This window comes from Heloderma suspectum, chromosome 7 (genome assembly GCF_057233095.1).
Source record: "Heloderma suspectum isolate Gila_16-S chromosome 7, 16-S_ref, whole genome shotgun sequence".
Taxonomy (NCBI): domain Eukaryota; kingdom Metazoa; phylum Chordata; class Lepidosauria; order Squamata; family Helodermatidae; genus Heloderma; species Heloderma suspectum.
In genome coordinates, this window is record NC_139464.1 from 92,745,241 (window position 1) to 92,765,672 (window position 20,432).

The 20,432-nt window shown below is 43.3% G+C and overlaps 1 protein-coding gene across 2 annotated transcripts in view; it reads left to right on the forward strand.

The window, feature by feature from the left end:
- Nucleotides 1-313: 313 nt before the first annotated feature.
- Nucleotides 314-20,432, forward strand: part of PLXNB2 (plexin B2) — a 445,494-nt gene continuing 425,375 nt past the window's right edge. Inside the window, exon 1 of one of the 2 annotated variants that reach the window (XM_084810902.1) lies at nt 314-733. The gene's annotated coding sequence lies outside the window, so the exon portion shown is untranslated. Of the gene's footprint in view, nt 1,055-20,432 lie in introns of both variants that reach the window. The other variant, XM_084810901.1, reaches the window with a different exon arrangement.

Sequence of the window (20,432 nt, forward strand, 5' to 3'; positions counted from 1 at the left end):
GCTGGCAGATAAACAACGCGGAGACGCCCAGGAGAGACCCCGAAAGCGTGAGGGCGCCCCTCCTTTTTCTTTTCTCCCGTGCACTAGGAAACTCGGCGAGGGCGAAGGCGTCCAGCTTTTCGCTGAGGCGGGGGCCGCAGAGCGGGCCGAGGGGCTCCCCTCTCCTTCGCCGGCTTCCTTGGCGTTTACTGATCCTTTTCCTCCCTGCTCCTCCTCCCCTCCCAGTTTCCTGTCTGGCTTTGTGCCGGCGACGGATATGTGCAGCAGCAGCGCCTACAGGTGTGTCTCCTCCTCGCTGTTTTCCCCGCTTCCTGGGGCAGGGCTGGCAGGAGGCGAGCGCGGAGGGGAGAGGCGGGCGCTCAGGCGCATCATGTGATGAGTCCGTTGCTCGCTGTGGCGGCGTGCCTTTCTTCGCTCTTCCCCCTTTCCCTCGCCGCCTGTCCTCCTCTCCTCTCCTCTCCGGAAAGCCGCTGCCGCTCTTGCCCTGACTTGTGGGGGCTGCTTGGCTTCAGGCGGCGGCGGGTGAACGCGGCGCCTCCGCCTCCTCGGAACATGGGCTGCCCTTTGGCCGCGGCGGCGGCTGCCGGTGCTGCGCGCTGCCTCGGGGGGCTGCTCGGCTGAGGCGCGCCACTTGGGAGGGAGCGGCGGTGCCGGCGGCGGAGCCCGCCGCCCGGGAGCCGCGCACACAAAGGCGCGACCGGCCCCAGCCAGCCGCCTCTGCGCTCCAACTTGGGTAAGTTTTCTCTCCCCCCTCCCGCTTTTCGGTTCTCTCCTGTGGCGGAGGGTGGCTCCACCTGTTGAAAGCCCCGAAACCCCTCCCGGGAATGCTGATTTGCTGATCCAGTCGAACAAACAAATCCAGCGGCAACCAACCCTCTCTGGGAAGCGCTTCGCGTCGCTTTCATTCGGAGGGCGACTTCCATCGATCCCGCCGCCACTTCGGTTTCATGCGTTAGGGAAGTTCCAAGATCCAGCAGCCCGAAGGCGTCTAGTTGAATCTCCGACTGGGGCTGGAATGAGGCCCGGGAAGGGAAACGTGGACTTGATTGCCCTGGTGGGTTTGTGTTTCTGTGTGTGTGTGTGTGTGTGTGTGTGTGTATGTATGTATAAATAAAAATAGCTCATCCTCCCTTGTTTGAGCAGCAGATGGTTTCCATTAAGGGTAAAGCCTTGGCTCTCTCCACTCAACTATGTGGTTGTGGACTTTGATTGCGCTACTTAGCAGCACCAGGCTTAGCAAAATGTGGAACGTTCCTAAGGGCTGTGGTGTGAGCTGTTTCCTTCACCCACCCTTCTTCTTGTAACCGCCTTTTAAAAAAGATAATAATAACCAAACTGGTGGGGGATTCCGGTCAGAAACATTGGGGAAAGATCATCTTTTTCAGTATATGTATGTGTGTGAGACAGATTTCTTCCCCTGCCTTTTTAGCACTAGGTTTGTGGGATAACAGAGCTGGATTTTATAGCATATTAGTTTTCTCGAGAGCTTCATAACCACCATTCCACCATTCAGATAATTAGAATCCATTCACTCAGATCCCATTCATTCTCATGTGTGTGTCCAGTCATTGGTTCTTTTGGTGGCATTTTGACACTTCTCAAGACAACTGGCCCTCAGTTTTAGAATCTGCTTTGGCATTTGAGGGCGGGTTTGTCTTGTTGTCGAAAGACAAAGGGGTAAAACTTTCTCATACAACAGCTTTTGGGGGATACTGTACACACAGTTTGCTGTAGGCAAATTGGGCTCTGTGCACGGTTTGTGAGTCACTCGGGTTTATTTGCTTTAGAATTGTGCAGCTTTGTCTTTGGGGGCTTTCGTATGCTGTGTTCCAAGTGAGTCTGTCCTTTTACACATGTGTGATTGTGGTACTTCCCGTTTGTATGAGAAGATAGTTGGCTTGTGAGTTAATCAAAGACCAAAAGATAAGGTAACGTACGTGTTGTGTGTATGTATGTATGTATATATACATGCATGTGCGCGCACACACAGCATGCCTTTCTGTGTGCCTGAATAATTAATATATACACCAGAGATGGTGCATTCATAACGACTTTTGTCACTTTTAAAACCTAGGAAAATCAAAGTACTACCTTTTTATTTCCCTCTTTGAAGTTCAGCTGGTTAGATGGACTTTCAATTCTGTTTGTTTCTCAGCTGCCTTTCCCCAAAAGTAAGGTTTCTTAACGTGTACTAACTGGTGCTCACCTGTTGTATTTGGCCATACACAGCACACCATACACAACATCTCTTGCTACAATCCAGCATACTAGGTTGAAGAATTTGAAGTCTGCATACATTTTGGTATATTGCACTGTTGCAAAGATACACATGAGTGGGACTATTTCACAGTGTTTAAGGATGCATTTAGACTAGCAGCCTTGTTGCATTTTTGCAACACAGTGCTATACATGTTTACTGAAATATATGTCCTGCTGACTTCGCTGTGATTCCCTCCCTAGTTGAATACATAGCATGCATAGGATTGCAACTTTAAAGTCTTTTTTTCTTCTTTTTTTCTGTCCCTTTCCAGATATTTGGTCCTCATACATTTTATATGCATAGGTGCTTCCTGCTCCCAGAACAATTTGGGGTTTATTCCCTAATATGGAATGTGCACAATACCATCCCTCCCATACATTGGATGCCCAAAGGAGGCCAGTGGTTTGAAATCTTGAGTGTTTATCACAAACTGGGCTTCTAGGTCATGAAGTAGCAAGGCGAAAGATGACATTTAGTGAATGGGTGAAAATAGTGAACACGGATGCAGTGGCACAACAAATCCAGCATAAAAAGAGGGGAGAAAGGCTCTAATAATGGATAGAGAAGAGTGGGCCAATTGCTGGGAAATGGGTTACCCCAGTGGGTTATTATTGTTTGACTTGGACAATAATAGGAAGACTTGTACTCCTTTGAGGTACTAACTTCTGTGTGGAGAGGACAAAACCCAAGAATTGGAATACTAAATAGTAACTATGGGGTAGATCCAGACTTAGGCTTACTTAATTTCCACTGATTTCAATAAGTTTACTTTAAGCTAATGCAGTGGGCCTACTCTAAGTTTGATTCAGTCTGGATCCAACTCTGTACAATTGCTTGCACTGCCTCCTGGTGCAAAAATCTGTGGCAGGCGTGGTAAAAATAACAAGAGGAAACCTGGAATTCAAGACCCTAGCTACTTAATCACCAGTTAAACTTTATTGTTCTCCTCCTGTTATCTGAAACATCTAATCCTCTGCAAAATTAGAGTGAGTGGTTAAAAAAACCCCATCCTACTGCGTAGCATGAGTTTGAGAAATTTCAGTATGCTATAATTCTCTACATAGCTGTTGGCTTTACACTTCAGTGACAGGCATGCTTGTTAATATGGAAAAGTGGAACACGGACTTGATTCCAAAGGAACAAATAGAGAATCTATTGACACTTGTTACTACTTTATTTTTCAATGGTAACTTTTCTGAATCTGCTATTAACCATAACCAAAGACGGAATTGCAAGATTCTTGTGCCAGTTCATAAGATAAGGATAAAAACAAGTGACACCTTTTTCCCTTCTTGGTTTTTAATGCATTATGGACCTTTTTTTTAGTTTCTTATGCCAGTTATACAAGACAGAAGTTTTGTATCGCAGATCTTGCTTGCCTCTTTCTTTTAAAGTACCAATTATTTTCTGGTCTAGTACTCATTCTGGTGTGAAGAAATCTGAGTAGTATGTGCAAATAGGCAGGAGTGTGGGAGCAAAGTGCAAGGGAATGTTTGGTCGTATGGGTCCCCTGGCTGATACATATTATTCTGTAAAATTAGAAGACTTGACTGCTCTATGGAAGGTTCCCTTCAACACATTGGCAGCATCCGAATGAGAAGAAATCCTGGTTAGGTTTTATGTGGGTCTGGTTCTGTGTTGCCTATCTTTGGCCTTGCTTTGCTTGCTGCTTCCTGTGCTCAGGGCTGGCCCAAGAGTAGTGCCTGAGGCAGAAAATCTAAATGGGACCCCCGCTTTTGACCTGATATTATGGGGTACAATTCACCAGGATTACTGTGCTGTTGCCTAGCTACCATTCATTTCCATGGGCAGGTGAACTTTATGATTTATTTAAATATCTTTAAAAACCATTTTATCCTGATGTTCTCCATGAAACAAAGCAGCTTACAACAACAGCAAAATAATCCAGTGATAAGAATATAAAGCAACAAACAGCACAAGTTAAAACAAAAGAAAACAGACACTACAAAAACAGCTGCACTTAATACAAAAAATCAAAACAACATGGAAAACAGAAATCAGTTAGCAGACTAAACAAAAACATCAGATCTAGTATGCCCAGAAGGAGTCTTAATCTGGTACCTAAAGGACCAGATAGGGAAGCCTGCAAGGCACCACAGCCCAAAAGATTCTGCTCCACAGTCAGTAGGGACATGCTGAATGGAGCATATGAGGGGGTATATACAGGGGTAGGAAATCCTTAAGGTGTTTGGCTGCCAAACCATCTAGGGCTTTAAAGGTAATTGAATTGCAATGAAATAGGTAGCCAGAAACAGACTACTGGCAACTGTGCTGTCGGTGTAGATCATAAAGAATTGGAGTAATATGGCCCATTTGGCTAGCACCAACTAACAACCTGTCAGCAGCATTTTGCCCAAGGTTAAAGTTTCTGGACATCCTTCAAGGTAGCCCCATGCAGAATGTCTTACAGTAGTCAAGAGATTATTAAGGTGTGAATGACTATGGCCACATCTAATGGATTGTGCCTGGCATATCAGATCTATCTGTCCTGTGCTATTCTGCACTGAGTGCTACCCAAATTCTGCTGCCTGAGGGAGACACCTTACTTTCCCTCACATTAAGGATGCCCTGGTTTTTTCTGTTCGCATATTCTTTTCTTGTCTCAGTTTCCTGGGTTATATCACCAAGATGGACATCTCTCATAAATTTTGCTAGCCTGTGACCTTCCTGCTTCAATAGTTATCCTTTATGGCTTCAATCCTATATGTACTTTCCTGGGAGTATGCCCCATTGAACTCACTGGAGCTTACTTTTGAGTAGTGGAGCTTACTTTTGAGTTTGCATTGGATTGCATTGTCAATCTTTGAAGTTTTAGAATAGCAAAACCAAATATGACACTTTGGGCCAGTTCGCACATAACTAACCCACGATTTACCGTGCATGAATAGGAGTGAACAAGCGTGCTGCCTCCCACATGCCCCTCACTTAAGCTTTTAATTGGCTGGGTCATACATTGTAAGCGAGTTGTGTGAACCTGAAGCACTGGGTTGTTTAGGGGTAAACCCAGTGGTTAACCCAACAATAAACCATGGGTTATTTGCTGGCATAACTGGTCTGTCAGCCAGAGCTCTGCCTCCTGCAATATGTATAATACTGATGGACTTTATCTGCATTGGCTGGATAATTTTTTTAAAGTTTACTGACTCAGAAAAAAAATCAAAACTTTTTTTGATATGGAATAAGACCTCAGTTAGAAAGATTGTGAACTCCCATCTTTGCTGCTATTCCTTTGTTTTTGGGAGGCACACTAATGCTTGGTCATAGCTCCCCTAAATCCTGGATTTCTGAATTGTTTTCTCTGGGGCGACAGTCACATCTCCACAAAGGAAGATTAAAAAAAGGCATAAAAGTGAACTAAGGAAGCAGTGTTGCCAGGTCACAAGGCTCAAATTTCAATAGAAGTATAAGAAAAAAACTCAGTACGTCTTAAGACTATATATTAATAAACAGACATGTACCCTGCCTCCTGTTGGGCAGTCAGGCCACATTGCAATGGCCTTTGCTGCTTTGACTCATAGGTGGACGCATCCCTTTTTTAATTAGGTCTGCACTGGTTATCTCAAGTTCTTGTTTCAGATTTGCTGTTCTTGTTCTATTACATGTAGTTTTTTTGTTTTTGTGATAGAGACTTTGTGAATGTTCTGAACAAGTCATGGAAGTTGCTCCATCGTATTTATGGGCAAACGGCATTCTGCCACAAATGCAACCAGTCTGATTTCACTTTCCTTTGCCTTTTTCTCTACCGGAGAATGTCCACATATTGAACTCATAGCTAGCAAGGTTGGTTGCTTGATCATTTGAGCAGTATTTTTATGACTTTTTCACTGGCACATACTTTTCTGTGTCAACTTTATCAATGCCTGATTTCTAGATCAGTCACATACTTTGCAGTAAGCAAAAAAGGCGCTTTCTTTTAAAGAACCACCCACAAATACAGTTCTTTTTCTCCTCCCACTTCTCATTATATTTGCTTTTTCTTGGTATCTCTCTTTCTCTCTCTCTCTCTCTCTCTCGCGCACACACACACACACACACACACAATTGGGTTGAAAGAGGCAAAGGTGATCCAACCAGTAACTGAATCAGAACTGCTGCTATCTTCTGTCTTTGGAGCTCACTGAGTTGGGCCATACAGACTGATTAATCATAGACATGGACTGAGTTAGTAGACCACCAAGAAAACTTCTGAAAATGCTTTACTTGGATCTACAGGCAAATGCAAGTCAGCAAGGAAGACTTACTCTGGCAGAAGTAGCTAAGCAGACCATCCCACCAGTTGCAAAGCACACTTAACCCTTTCAGACCATCAGACACTCTGCCCTCTTGCTGCTTTTACTTTATTAAGGAGTCTCATTGAAGGAGAAATTTGTGCAGAAATTTCTTGCTGCTTTGTTGTGGAGAGTGTGTGTGTGTGTAAATATATATATATATATATATATATATTCACTCATGCAAATATCTGAATATAAGTAGACTGTCACATCTGAGAATATTGTTCAGACAAATCAGTAGATCAGCATATGTTTCAGTGGATCATCTACTCAGTAGAGATTTTAGTAGTCCTGGCAACACTGTTAGAAAGTTCCTTCTTGAGACAATGGGTGTGTCAATCATTCTTATGATTTCATTAATTGGCTGAAAACACTGAAAGGTCACAGCAGTCTCATTTTTCATGAAATGACTGGAAAGAATAGTGCCTCCACATTTTGCCTGACATCTCTGCTTGTACAAGGCCTAGAGTAGGGGGCTGTGGGCACATTTGGCATTTTGAAAAGGTGCCCAGGGCACCAGCACAAATAAGCTGCTGTAGCGGGGTGGAGCCCCTTCATGGATCACTGCCTTGTTGTGGCGAAGGGGCTTGCGTAACTCAGTGAAGCCATAAGCTATGCCGTGCAGGGACACCCAAGACGGACAGGTCATGGCAGAGAGTTCTGACAAAATGTGGTCCACTGGAGAAGGAAATGGCAACCCACTCCAGTATTCTTGCCAAGAAAACCCCATGGAACGTATCACAAGGCTAAAAGAGATGACGCCGGAAGATGAGCCCCTCAGGTCGGAAGGTGTCCAATATGCTACTGGGGAAGAGCAGAGGGTATTTCCAAGTAGCGCCAGAAAGAGTGAAGCGGCTGGGCCAAACCCGAAAGGACACTCAGCTGTGGATGTGTCTGGTGGTGAAAAGAAAATCCGATGCTGTAAAGAACAATATTGTTTAGGAACCTGGAATGTCAGATCAATGAATCAAGGTAAGCTGGAGGTGGTCAAACATGAGATGGCAAGATTGAACATCGACATCTTGGGAATCAGCGAACTCAAATGGACAGGCATGGGCGAATTTAATTCAGGTGACCATCATATCTACTATTGTGGGCAAGAATCCCTTAGAAGAAATGGAGTAGCACTCATAGTCAACAAAAGGGTGGGAAAAGCAGTACTGGGGTACAATCTTAAAAATGATAGAATGATCTCAGTACGAATCCAAGGCAAACCATTCAACATCACAGTAATTCAAGTCTATGCCCCAACCACTGAGGCCGAAGAAGCTGAGGTTGATCGGTTCTATGAAGACCTACAACACCTTCTAGAACTAACACCAAAAAAAGATGTCCTCTTCATCATAGGGGATTGGAATGCTAAAGTAGGAAGTCAAGAAATCACCGGGATAACAGGCAGGCATGGCCTTGGTGTACAAAATGAAGCAGGACAAAAGCTAATAGAGTTTTGCCAAGAGAACATGCTGATCATAGCAAACACTCTTTTCCAACAGCACAAGAGGCGACTCTACACATGGACGTCACCAGATGGTCAATATCGAAATCAGATTGATTATACTATACAGGAAAGATCTGAATGTCCCTGATAGCCATGATAATGCGGTCACTGAACTTGAGCCGGACATCCTAGAGAGTGAAGTCAAGTGGGCCTTAGGAAGCATTAGTAACAACAAAGCTAGCGGAGATGACAGTATTCCAGCCGAGCTATTTAAAATCCTAAAAGATGATGCTGTTAAAGTGCTGCATTCAATATGCCAACAAATCTGGAACACTCAACAGTGGCCACAAGACTGGAAAAGGTCAGTTTACATTCCAATTCCAAAGAAGGGCAACGCCAAAGAGTGTTCAAACTACCGCACAATTGCGCTCATTTCACATGCCAGCAAGGTGATGCTCAAAATCCTACAAGCTAGGCTTCAGCAGTATGCGAACCGAGAACTACCGGAAGTACAAGCTGGGTTTCGAAGAGGCAGAGGAACTAGAGATCAAATTGCCAACATTCGCTGCATCATGGAGAAAGCAAGAGAATTCCAGGAAAACGTCTATTTCTGCTTCATTGACTACGCTAAAGCCTTTGATTGTGTGGATCACAACAAACTGTGGCAAATTCTGAAAGTGATGGGAGTACCAGACCACCTTACCTGTCTCCTGAGAAACCTGTACGAGGGTCAAGAAGCAACAGTAAGAACCAGAGATGGAACAACCGATTGGTTCAAAATTGGGAAAGGAGTACGACAAGGCTGCATATTGTCACCCTGCTTATTTAACTTATATGCAGAGTACATCATGAGAAATGCTGGGTTGGATGAATCAGAGGTCGGAATTAAGATTGCCGGGAGAATGATCAACAACCTCCGATATGCAGACGATACCACCCTAATGGCAGAAAGCGAAGAGGATCTCAAGAGCCTCTTGTTGAGGGTGAAAGAGGAGAGTGCAAAAGCTGGTTTGAAACTCAACATTAAAAAAACTAAGATCATGTCATCTGGCCCTATCACTTCCTGGCATATAGAAGGGGAAGAAATGGAAGCAGTGACAGATTTTACTTTCTTGGGCTCCAAGATCACCGCAGACGGTGACTGTAGCCATGAAATTAAAAGACGCTTGCTCCTTGGGAGGAAAGCTATGGCAAACCTAGACAGCATAGTAAGAAGCAGAGACATCACCTTGCCGACAAAGGTCCGTCTAATCAAAGCTATGGTTTTCCCAGTAGTAATGTATGGCTGTGAGAGCTGGACTATAAGGAAGGCTGAGCGCCGAAGAATTGATGCTTTCGAACTGTGGAGAAGACTCTTACAAGTGCCCTGGACTGCAAGGAGGTCAAATCAGTCCATCCTAAAGGAAATCAACCCTGACTGCTCATTGGAAGGACAGATAATGAAGCTGAAGCTCCAATATTTTGGCCACCTAATGCGAAGAGAAAACTCCCTGGAAAAGACCCTGATGCTGGGAAAGACTGAAGGCAAAAGGAGAAGGGGACGGCAGAGGATGAGATGGCTAGATAGCATCACGGATGCAATGAATATGAACTTGAGCACGCTCCGGGAGAGAACGCAGGACAGGAAGGCCTGGCGTGCTATGGTCCATGGGGTCACGAAGAGTCGGACACGACTGAACGACTGAACAACAACAAGCGGGGTGGAGGGCCAAACACAAAAATGTTGGGAGTACCCCTCCTTAACTGCGTTTGTGTGTGCATGCATCAATGTGCACTCTCTGTGTGCTACTCACTCTGTCTTTCTCTCTCTCTCTCTCTCTCTCTTTGCCTCCTTCCTTCTCTTTCTCTTTCTCTGTCTCTCCTTTCCCCCCTCTTTCTGGCTCCTGTTTGCTTCTTTCTCTGTGGCTCCTCTCTCTCTCCCTGTCTCTGGCTTCTCTTTCTTCCATTTTTCTGTCCATCTATCTCTCTGGCTCCCCCATCCCGGGCTCCTCTCTCTTTCTGGCTCCTTCTTTCCATCCTTATGACCATCTGTCTCTTTGGATCTTCTCTCTCTGGCTTCTGTTTCCTGTCCTTCCTTATGTGCATCTCTCTGGCTCCCCCCCCCCCCTCAGTCTCTCTTTCTCTCTGACTCCTATCTCCCGCTCTCCCTGGTTGGCTGGCTGGCTTTCTTTCTTTCTCTCCCCCTGCCTTCCTTCCTTCTGTCTCTCTGGACTTCACCCCTACTCCAATTATTTTTTTTGGCAGGGGAGCTTTTCTTCTCCCTATTAAAACCAATGGAGCAATTTGTCCATTGGTTTCAATAGGGAGAGGAAAAGTCCCCCTGCCGCAAATCAGTGTGGGGGGACAAAGTCAACCTCCACCAAGAACCATGTTGCCCCAAGGGTTCTTGGTGGGGGTGGACTTTCACTCCCAGCTGTTTTTCGACAGGAGGGGGGCTCTTTCCCTCTGTGCAAGGGAATGGAGAAATTGCTCCATTCACTAGCAGAGGGGGGAAATAGCTAGGTGGGTGAAGTGGCAACTGTGGGTGCTGTGTTGGAGACCCCTGGGATAGAGACTTGCTTTTTAAAAATGAAAACTGGGGATCTGGGGATTATGACTCACCCAAGGGACAGCTGGAGAATAAAGTTTGTGCTCCAGTGCTCTCATTGCCCCATTCACAGGATTCAGGATTTGGGTGGCTGTTTGGAAACTCCAGCTGTTGGCACTGGCTGTCCCAATGTGTACTAATGCTGTTCTATTTCTATAGAAGGGAATTCTTGAATCAGGGTCTATAGTATCTTAAGCTTGGAATGATTTCAGTAAGTTTCCAAACAAGCTTTGAAATGTTAGTTCCTATCATCCTTCAGGAATTTGTATGAAGTGGCTTGCAGCAACCTGTGGTTATTATGTTGAAACATGTTTGGATCTGAGCCTCCTGGGAGTAGTATAAGAAAATATTAATTGCCTTTTAGTGTGGGAAGGTGAAAATGCATGGGAGGATGGATTGATGTCATAAGGTGAAATAACTCTAATTGAACATATCCTTGAAATACCTGATAATTCCGAGAAGCAGTTAGGGGTGGGGGAGGTTATAAAAAAAATCCTTACTAATCTCTGAAATCTTCATCTGACTGTTAAAAAATATATATAATTGCAAGCTTTAGTCCATGAAGGTCTGCAGTACATGATGTGCTGCTAAAATGTGGTTGTGGCTACAGTTCCGAAAGGTGGCTGTGGCTCGACTGACAGATATAATGTTAACAGCAGTGCCATAATAGTAATAACCACTGTTTTCCTAGCTGTGCTTCCATTCTTCAAACAGAATAAAGCTCCGTGGATGCCATGAATATTCACTGTAGAATTATGCAGTTACCATGTTTAAGTCCTGATCATAGTAACTCATAATTTCAAGTCCTAGATGGCAAGTTCTAATGCTGGGGTGCAGGATCGTAAAAATAATCCTAAAAAACCCTCACCCCATGAAGGCTGTGTTTTTGTGATAGAATCTTTGTAGTTGAGCATGAAGCAGGCCATGACGTCCACTAGGAAGAACAATTCTCCATCTCTCCATTAGTTCATGTAGTCTGGAGCATACTGTGCCACAAGCAAAGTGTGGACTTCATGCAAGAAGATTTTCTGTAGAGCATATACCTTTGGATAGCCCACATAAGTAAGGCAACCCACACACTGCACAGAGAAAGAAAAATGAAATGAATGAAACAATTCTGTTGCACTTGCCCCATTGATCATAAAATCACTGAAATAAGGTAGGGCAGCTTATGGTGCCTGATATATCTGATATCTATATCTTTATATACCTGAACAGAAATAGGTCACTCTGTTTGAGGTGTCCCTGCATTTAAGCATTTCTATATTGTACGAGAAAGCTGCAGTGCTTTGTTGTATATGGGCTTTAGTTGTTAAATAACTGCACACAGTGGAATGCTTAATTAAAGCAGATAGGTATTATCAAAGATTATTATGCAAAGTCTAAAGTAGCACCAACTCAGATTTTACAAAAATGAATAGATCAATGCAGATTATCTTGAAATCAATAATGTGTGTTTTAAGAATTCAAAATTGGTTTTGAAGTGCCATGCTCTACACTCTTGGGAGGAAATACTACTCTGACCTGAATTGAAAATCTATGTTTTGAATAACAGATATTACTTGGGTAGCTACTAGATTTTTCCTCATTATCTTTTTAGTACTGGAGATGTTTCTTTAACATTTCTTACTTGGTGATAAGTATGATGCAGAATATGAGGCTTACCAACCATATTGACATGTTTCAGAGCCAGAAATAATAACCTTGGCCAGGATGGGCCTTCTTTGCAATCATTTTATCTTTGGTAATATTTCAAGTATGGCTACAGGAAAACATGCTTTAAATTTCAGTTTGATTCTGCATCTTAGCACCATTAATCATGAGGACAAGGAAAGCAGTAAAGCCTAGGAGTATGCACAGCAATGTTTTTTGCTCTGGAACTTAGTGGAACACTTTGGATTGGCATCTTATGTGGGTTTGGATTCAAAGGGGAGCCTTGCTTCAACTCATTGTCTCCTCATTGGATATAATGAGGAGGTTGGGGGTTGGACTCGATGGCCAATCGAGGCCCCTTCCAACCTTACTATTCTATGATAATGGAGAAATCAACAAATGGCTGTAAATCTTTAATGGGGGCGGGGGGGATTGGATGCCATCGGCAGACATAGTAGCCCCTCTGAGAGACTGCTTCAGAGGTGGTGGCTAGTTTCAGTTTGTAAACCCAATTTCCCAACTTGATACATTTTTAACCTTCCCCATGCTGAATGCTGCACTTAGCCTAACGACAGTAAATTTTGCTACAAGACTCCTTGTTCTTGCTACGACAGTCACTTGGACCCAAGTAAAAAGTCCAAGGAAGTTGATGTAGCTTCCTCAGTGATCACTCACTTAAGTGACCAGGACAAAAAAAGCCCTGAGCCGCTAGGTGTGTTCTCTGAGAGGGCAGCTGTCCTAGCCAGCCCAGAAGTACAGTGTGATCTAACAGGGGTGGGCAGAAAGTAGCTCTACAGATTTTATGGACTTCAACTCCCAGACGTTCTTGTCAGCATGGCCAGTGGGTAGGAATGCTGGGAGTTGAGGTTCATAAGATCTGAAGACCTACTTTCTGTCCATCCCTGATCTACAATATCAAAAGCAGCTGAGAAGAGAGCCTTGAGAAGAGAAGACTAAGGGGAGCTATGATCGCACTGTTCAAGCACTTGACAGGTTGTCACAGGGAGGAAGGCCAGCATCTCCTGTCGATCATCCCAGAATGCAGGACACAGAATCATGCGCTCAAGTGACAGGAAGCCACATTCCGGCTGAACATCAGGAAAAACTTCCTGACTGTTAGAGCAATACGACAATGGAACCAATTACCTAGGGAGGTGGTGGGCTCTCCCACACGGGAGGCGTTCAAGATGAGGCTGGACAGCCATCTGTCAGGGATGCTTTGACTTCGATTCCTGCACTGAGCAGGAGGTTGGACTCGATGGTCTTATAGGCCCCTTCCAAACCTACTATTCGATGATTCTGTTATTCTGTGAGAGCTCCTACAAGAACTACAGGCAGGTATTCTTGCTAACTCCCCTGTTAGTGTCCATATGGAGATCTTTCACCAGGATTAAGACAAACTGTTAAAGCAGTCTTTGTTCCATGACTGTGCTGAAAGCCAGATTGAAAAGGTCAAGAAAAGATGTGTCGTCTTCTAGGAACGCTTGGAATTTCTCTGCCACAACATGCTCAGTCACCTTACTAAAAAAAAAGAAGAAGAAAGAAGTAGGTTGGACATGGGTCTAAAACTGGCAAGATTTTCTTTGTCCAAAGATGGTATCTTTCAAAGTGGACCTGGGTGTCTGTTGGATTGTCTTGTCTTCCACCAACCTGATTGTGCATGGAGATCTTCATCTGAGGCTCTTCTCTTCATGCCACACCATCTAAGTAAGGTGAGTTTTAGCCAGTAAAACCTGGTGGTGGTGCCCTCCCCCCACCCTACCCCTACAAGCTCTTCTGGAACCTATTTTATTGTTACTTTGGCTCCATACAAGGATATTTCTATTTTCCAAGAATTTTTTTAATCTTTAAAAGTTTTTAAAGCCCTTTTAGGCTGCTGTAAGTTTCTCTTTTTTTACCTGAATACTTCGTTCAGTGCTGCTGTACTATAATTGTTGTTTTGCATGTGGGTTTCTCTAGTGCTGTGCTTCTATTTTGTTTGTAACCCACCCTGCAAATGCCAATTGATATTGAAGATGTAGGATATCAATTTTAGAAATAAATGTGTCTAAGGGCACAATCCTATGCATGTTTAGACATAGAAAAAGCCTACAATACCCAGCATGCCCCAGCCAGCAATGCTGGCTGGGGCATGCTGGGAGGTGTAGGCTTTTCCTCTGTCTAAACATGCATAGGATTGCACCCTAAGCCTTTTAGTTATTTAGATTATTGATATCTTGCATTTCAGCAAAGTTCATAAGGCAGCAAATAATCAAATACACAACTTAAAAATACAGAACACCTCCCCAAATATTTAAAATATAAAATGCAAGATAAAATTACAAATCCATAGCAATGTAAGCAGCCTCAAATCCTACAGTGGAGGTATGAATGGCTTTAACCTGAGCAATAAAATAAATTAACAAGCCTAGGTGAATAATGAAGTCTTCTCTTGGCACCAAAAAGTAATCAAAGAAGGCACCATGATAGCCTTTCTTGAGAGGGCATTCCCAAGTTGGGGGACTACCACCAAAAAGGCAATCTTTCCCTACAGCCCCCCACTGCATCTCAGTGGAGGCACACAGCAGGGGCCTCTGTCTATCTCAGAGTCCAGGTGGGTACATATGGAGAAGGCAATCATTAAACTATCTTGGTTCCAATCTCTAAAGGTCTTTAAAAGTTAAAACTAATACTTTGAAGTGGGCCTGGAAATGAATCTGGAGCCAGTGCACTAGAGTAATATATTCATAACACTCAATCTCAGCTAGGAACTGTTGCAGCTCTATTCTGGATATAACAAAGTTTTTGTACCATCTTCAACAATAGCCTCATGTGTAATGCATTGCAATGGTCTAATAATCTAACTTGAGGGAGCTTACCCATCTGCAAAGGAAGAACTGATAACTTGGGCTGAAAGGCCATTAGGTTCTTCTCTGATGGACTTAACCAGTCATGATGGCAAGGGTCCAACTTGTCTATGGTTGCCTTCACAACTCCAAAGTAATAAATTAATAAGTATCCTGTCCATGTCTTCTAGGGAAAGCACATAGAAGTGATTCAAGAAATTGCAACAAGCAGTTATTCTCACACTGCTAATAAATACTACATTTACCATGGTGCCTGACCGAGTAATATAAAACAGTTGCCTCAAAACTTTTGTTTCTCGCAATTGCATTTTTTTTTTCAGAACTGGAATTTTCTGCCTATCCAGTTGGATTATTATCCACGTTATCATGAACCTTGTTTGTGGAACTCCTGGGTTTTCTGGTAGCGCAGATGGCTGGAGGAGTCCGGCCAAGACTTCCAGGGTTGTTCTGGTTTTTTACTAGCTTTCAAATTTCCAGTCCTCCTGGCTTCATGCTGGGAAGATAACCCTTCTTCTGCAGTTATTTATTGCAAGAAGAACAAAGGCGTTTTTTTTTTAGCTTGCTCTCTAAATGGCTCCTAAGAAATGGTTCTTGTTGCAAATGTCCCTGCCTTTCTCGCAGCAGCTGATACCTTGTATTGTGATTGTAACTGCATTACATTACTGACATTTTTATTAAAAGCATATTTTGAGTAACATGCATTTTATGGATTTATATGAGGCCCGATGCTGTCATGCACTGATGAACTTTAAACTTGAGTAGCCAATGGAGAGCATTCCAGTTTTTAAAATATTCTCTTACTGCTCTCATCTGGTAATCAGCAAACAGTGTACAGTAGCTTGCAAATATGTTGAGATACATATGGTTGATCTTCTGTGGAATGCTACAGTATAAGACCTAGGCCTCCTTAATACTGCTGATTGGGTTAATTTAACATTGATACCACATTCTTAGCTAATTGTCATGTTTGTGAATGCTAGTTATCATTATCATAATCAACATCCAAAATCTGAACCTTGTCTCCTATGAAATGACCAAGTATCATAGGAGATAGGGGAATAATGTTGTTCGTATGTGCTTAATTTGAGCAATTATGCCATTTGAGGGATTACCACTGATACCTATAAGAAATTATGTTAGATATGCTATTCGTGAGGGAAGTTTAGTCAAAGATACTACTGGTTATTTTGTTGTTAACTCCCAGAATTATTAGTTCAGATTTTTATTTTTATTTTGTTAAACTTTGTAGTTAGCAAGATTTTCTAGAAACGGGGAGTAAGCTGGAGACTTGACATTGACAGTGACAGGAAGGGTGGCCTGGCCCTACCATTAGGCAGAGTGAGGCACCTGCTGGAGGGTGGGGAGTGGCAGTCAGCGATTAGAGGGTGAGCGCCACACATCCTGACTTGCATCCCCTTTGATTAAATTGCCAGTCTGCTCTGATTTTGTAGATGGAATGGCATTGGGGGGTGAGGGGCAGCATCATCTTGTCCTTTGAAAAATGTCTTGGACCAGCCATGTAGGCAGGATCCTGCACATTTTGTTCCCTTTCTCCAGCTTCCTGAGCTGCCTCAAATACTGTCATTGTCCAAGCCTTGAGGTTTCACTAGGAGCTGTCACTGATAAGACTCAGGTGGACTAGGAGAGAGTAGTGGTGGCTAGGGCTCTGCCATTGTTGCTAGTTCAGTTTGAGTGCAGAGAGCAACATAAGCCAATCTGAACTTGAAAGCCAATCTGAACTTGAAAGCACAATGTGGCTGAGGGGGCAGACAGAGGTAGGAAAGGAGTGAAGTAGGCAGCATGGGAGTACAGAGAGGCACTGGCCCAGTTCTACAAACAGCAGCTTCTCATGGGATGAGGAGAACCATGCTGCGTGCCCCCTTCAGCAGCCCAGATCCTGGTCACCAGGCCTGATTTTTCAGGCGTCAGTAGTTATTGGACATCTTGATATTTGTATCCCTGCTCATAATGGATTTGATGCTCTAGCATAGTCCTGAGCACAGGTCAAGAGAAAGTGGCTTCTCCTGTTTACTGCCACTTGGCAGCAGCTGTCCCATCAGGCTGCAGCAGAGGGAGAGGGAAGCAGGGCTGCTTCATTTGCTCTGCTGAGAGAGACACTCCATTTGGCTCTGCTTCTCTTCTCCCTGAGCTGGCTGGTCATCTCTCCAGGTGTTTTGGACTACAGCTCTTATCAGCCCAGCCAGCATGGCTAATGGTCAGGGATGGTGGGAGTTGCAATCCAAAACATCTGGAGAGCATCAGGTTGCCTACCCCTCTGTTAAGAATTAGTGCTTGTTTGTGCTTGCTTTTTCTCTTCCCTGCTCATCCCTTTTTCCTTTTGTGTTGTCTTTCAGAGTGTAAACCGTACAGGGACTGTCTTGTTTCATTGAATGTATATAAGCCACTATGGGAGCCTTTTTGGCTGAAGAGTGGGGTTAAATGCTTTAAATAAATGTTATCTTTAGTGTGGGAATGAATTATACAACCCACAGCCATCATGTATATGAGTGTAATGCCCCATATACAACAGGTGTCTGGTTGAGTAAACACTAAGATCATAGTAGCTGATGGGAAAATTGGGCAACAGCAGTTAAGCACTGTTGTTTTTTTTCTATGCCAGCAGTAGGGCCCAGAATGCCAAGGGTGTGAAGATACCCCTGGGTTTACCCAATAGCTCTGTATTGTAGTAGTGTGTGGCTGGATATTGCTACCCTAGTACCTCCTGAGCAGAAGTGGTCATACAAACAATTCTAATGTATTTAATATATTTTTACACATCTGACTAAACTCATGAATTTATTAGCATTTCTCTTTCATAAAGATCAAGGATCAAGAATTTGAATACTTGGTGCTTGGATGCTTCTCTCTATCAACACTAGTGTGAAGTCATGTTTCAAAGAAAAATATCAGTTGACACTTTGTTTTATTTAATGTGGTTGTTTTAAAAATATCTGTACCTCAGGCCAGTTTGGATTGTTCAGGGCAGGGATGGGGGACCCCCTTCAGCTGGATGGCTGAATCCAGTTTTGGAGAAACTCGGGGGCCACATTGCAGTGATAGGCTGAAGGCACTGCGGAGAGCTAAAGGCAAAAGGGGTGAGGCCCAAAATACAAAAGATACCAGCATATTGTACCTTAAAGCTCTTGCTGCCTTCGGAGGGGCAGGTCAACCTTTTAGAATAGCTGCATGAAAGCTGAGAAGCCACTACATGAATGGCAATTGGGGGAAAGGGGGAGGGGCCAGGGGAAGGTGTCATGGCCATCTGGGGACCCCAGGATGGCCAGCTTTGGCCCCCAGGTTTGAGGTTTCCCACCTCTGGTTTAGGGTTACTTGACCAGAGATCAGATCTCTCTGATTTGCAGTGTCTGCTAGGCCAACAGATACACTGATTTATTAAATACACCCCCAAATGAAAGTTTATTTGGTGCTAGTAATGGAATTCCACAAAGTGTTAAAGCCTGTCAAATATGATTGATACACTATAGTAGTTGAATGAAGTTGAGTGGGCAGAAACATTATGTTTGGCCTATTGAATATTAAGGCAATGAAAGCAATAGTACTACTTGTTCTATTTCCTACCCCTGTGGGAGTAGAGGAAAAACTAAAAAAAAAAGAAAAAGAAAAAAAGTTTTTAATATGCATCATGGGTCACATCAGCAGCTGAACTTATTTTCCCCTAGTGAATTATTTAACAGCCATGAAAACTCCAATTGTAATTGTAATGAACGTACATCACTTAAAAAAAGAAAGACATAAATTACAAATTCAGATAAACAATTTAAATTTCGTCTGCGTTCTTTCCCCCCCTTGGAAACTGAACAGTAATCTAATTATTTTATCTTAAAGGCTTTTATTCAAGCAGAAATTGCCTTTGTAGCTAAACTGCAAAAGTTAGTGAGTTTCCACAGAAGTAGGTTTCCTCCATATTAATTGAAGGGAGGAGTGGTTATTTTTTCCCATAGCCTGCAAATAACGATTTCATATTCACCTAGTCATGTTTCCTTCTCATGTGTAAAGCTCAGAATTACGATAACCAATCAGGTTTTGCAAGTGACATCAAGGCAGGTAGAGAGAATAATGTAATGCACAAAAGAGTGAGTTTTTTTTATGAGACTGTGTTGGAAGACTTGCCTAGTGCTACAATTTTTAATTCTGTTTTACATAGCACCTTGAATACTTGCATAGAAAGGAAGTTTATAATATTGTAACACACATTTTCAGATCCTGAATAATGATGATGCCAAGAACTCTCCATGGCAACCTTCTCCAACCTGGTGACGTCCAGATGTCTTGGACATCAATTCCAATATGGCAGCTATTGTCCAACACATCTGAAGAGCACTAGGTGGGGAGGGCTGTTCCATGGCAATAATAGTTTCTCTCTGTAAGTGAAGGCTAATGTATGACCATTGTTTGCCTTTTCGTTTCTCTGAAATGTACACCCAAGAGGGCGCTAGAAGGAAACTGCCTTGAATGCATTCTCCTTTGCTAAAACCTCCAGTATGCCTGTTCATATTTTCTTTTGAGATCGGCAAGCATGTAGGGCTGATCTAACAATGAACTGGTTTTACAATAACCAGTGATAACATCTTTCATGGAAGAGGCATATTTCTAAGGCTACTACATCTAGCTTTTAATTGGAATATTTTCCTTTTAAGCAAAACTCTGCAATCGTAGGTAATCACTTCTGTATAATCTTTCCATGTACAAATGGTTAGGTGTCCAAGACCATCTGGTGAGCTTCAAGGTGGAGTGGGAGTTTAAACCTAAATCTTCCCCGTCCAGCCTAATGTTCTACGTGTGGGTTAAAGCATGGATTAAGTTGACAGTATATCTGCAGGACTCAGCTCTGAAGGAACATAAACCATCCCCTAAGTGTATATCAATATATAGTAAAGCATCTCCCCCAAAACTGATGACCTCTAAGCTCATCTTGTCATTTTGAGGAGTTTCATAATGACTTTGGATGTTTGAAAATAGCAGTACTAACACTTTGGACTCCTAGTTGAAAGCGTCAGCTAGTACAAGGAGCTTGCTTAAAATGTTTATGATGGATTCACGAGTCTTAATTGTGGCCAAGCTCTGCATTTAGGCCATATTTCAAGCATTTATTTTGGAAGCAATTCCCCAGCTCAAGATGCTTCATAGCTGGCACTTGTAGTCCATTCTTAGGACACAGGTCCCATGTGTTACTGCAATGCAAAAATACTCTTGATCATCTTGATAGCCTGCTCCAACAACACATGCTGAGGAGGGGTCACAGGACTGCCATCAGTGTGCACTGACTGATCCTGTACAGATTTGACTCACAGTATGTCATTACAAATGGATATAATTGGGCAGTTGCATGCTAAAA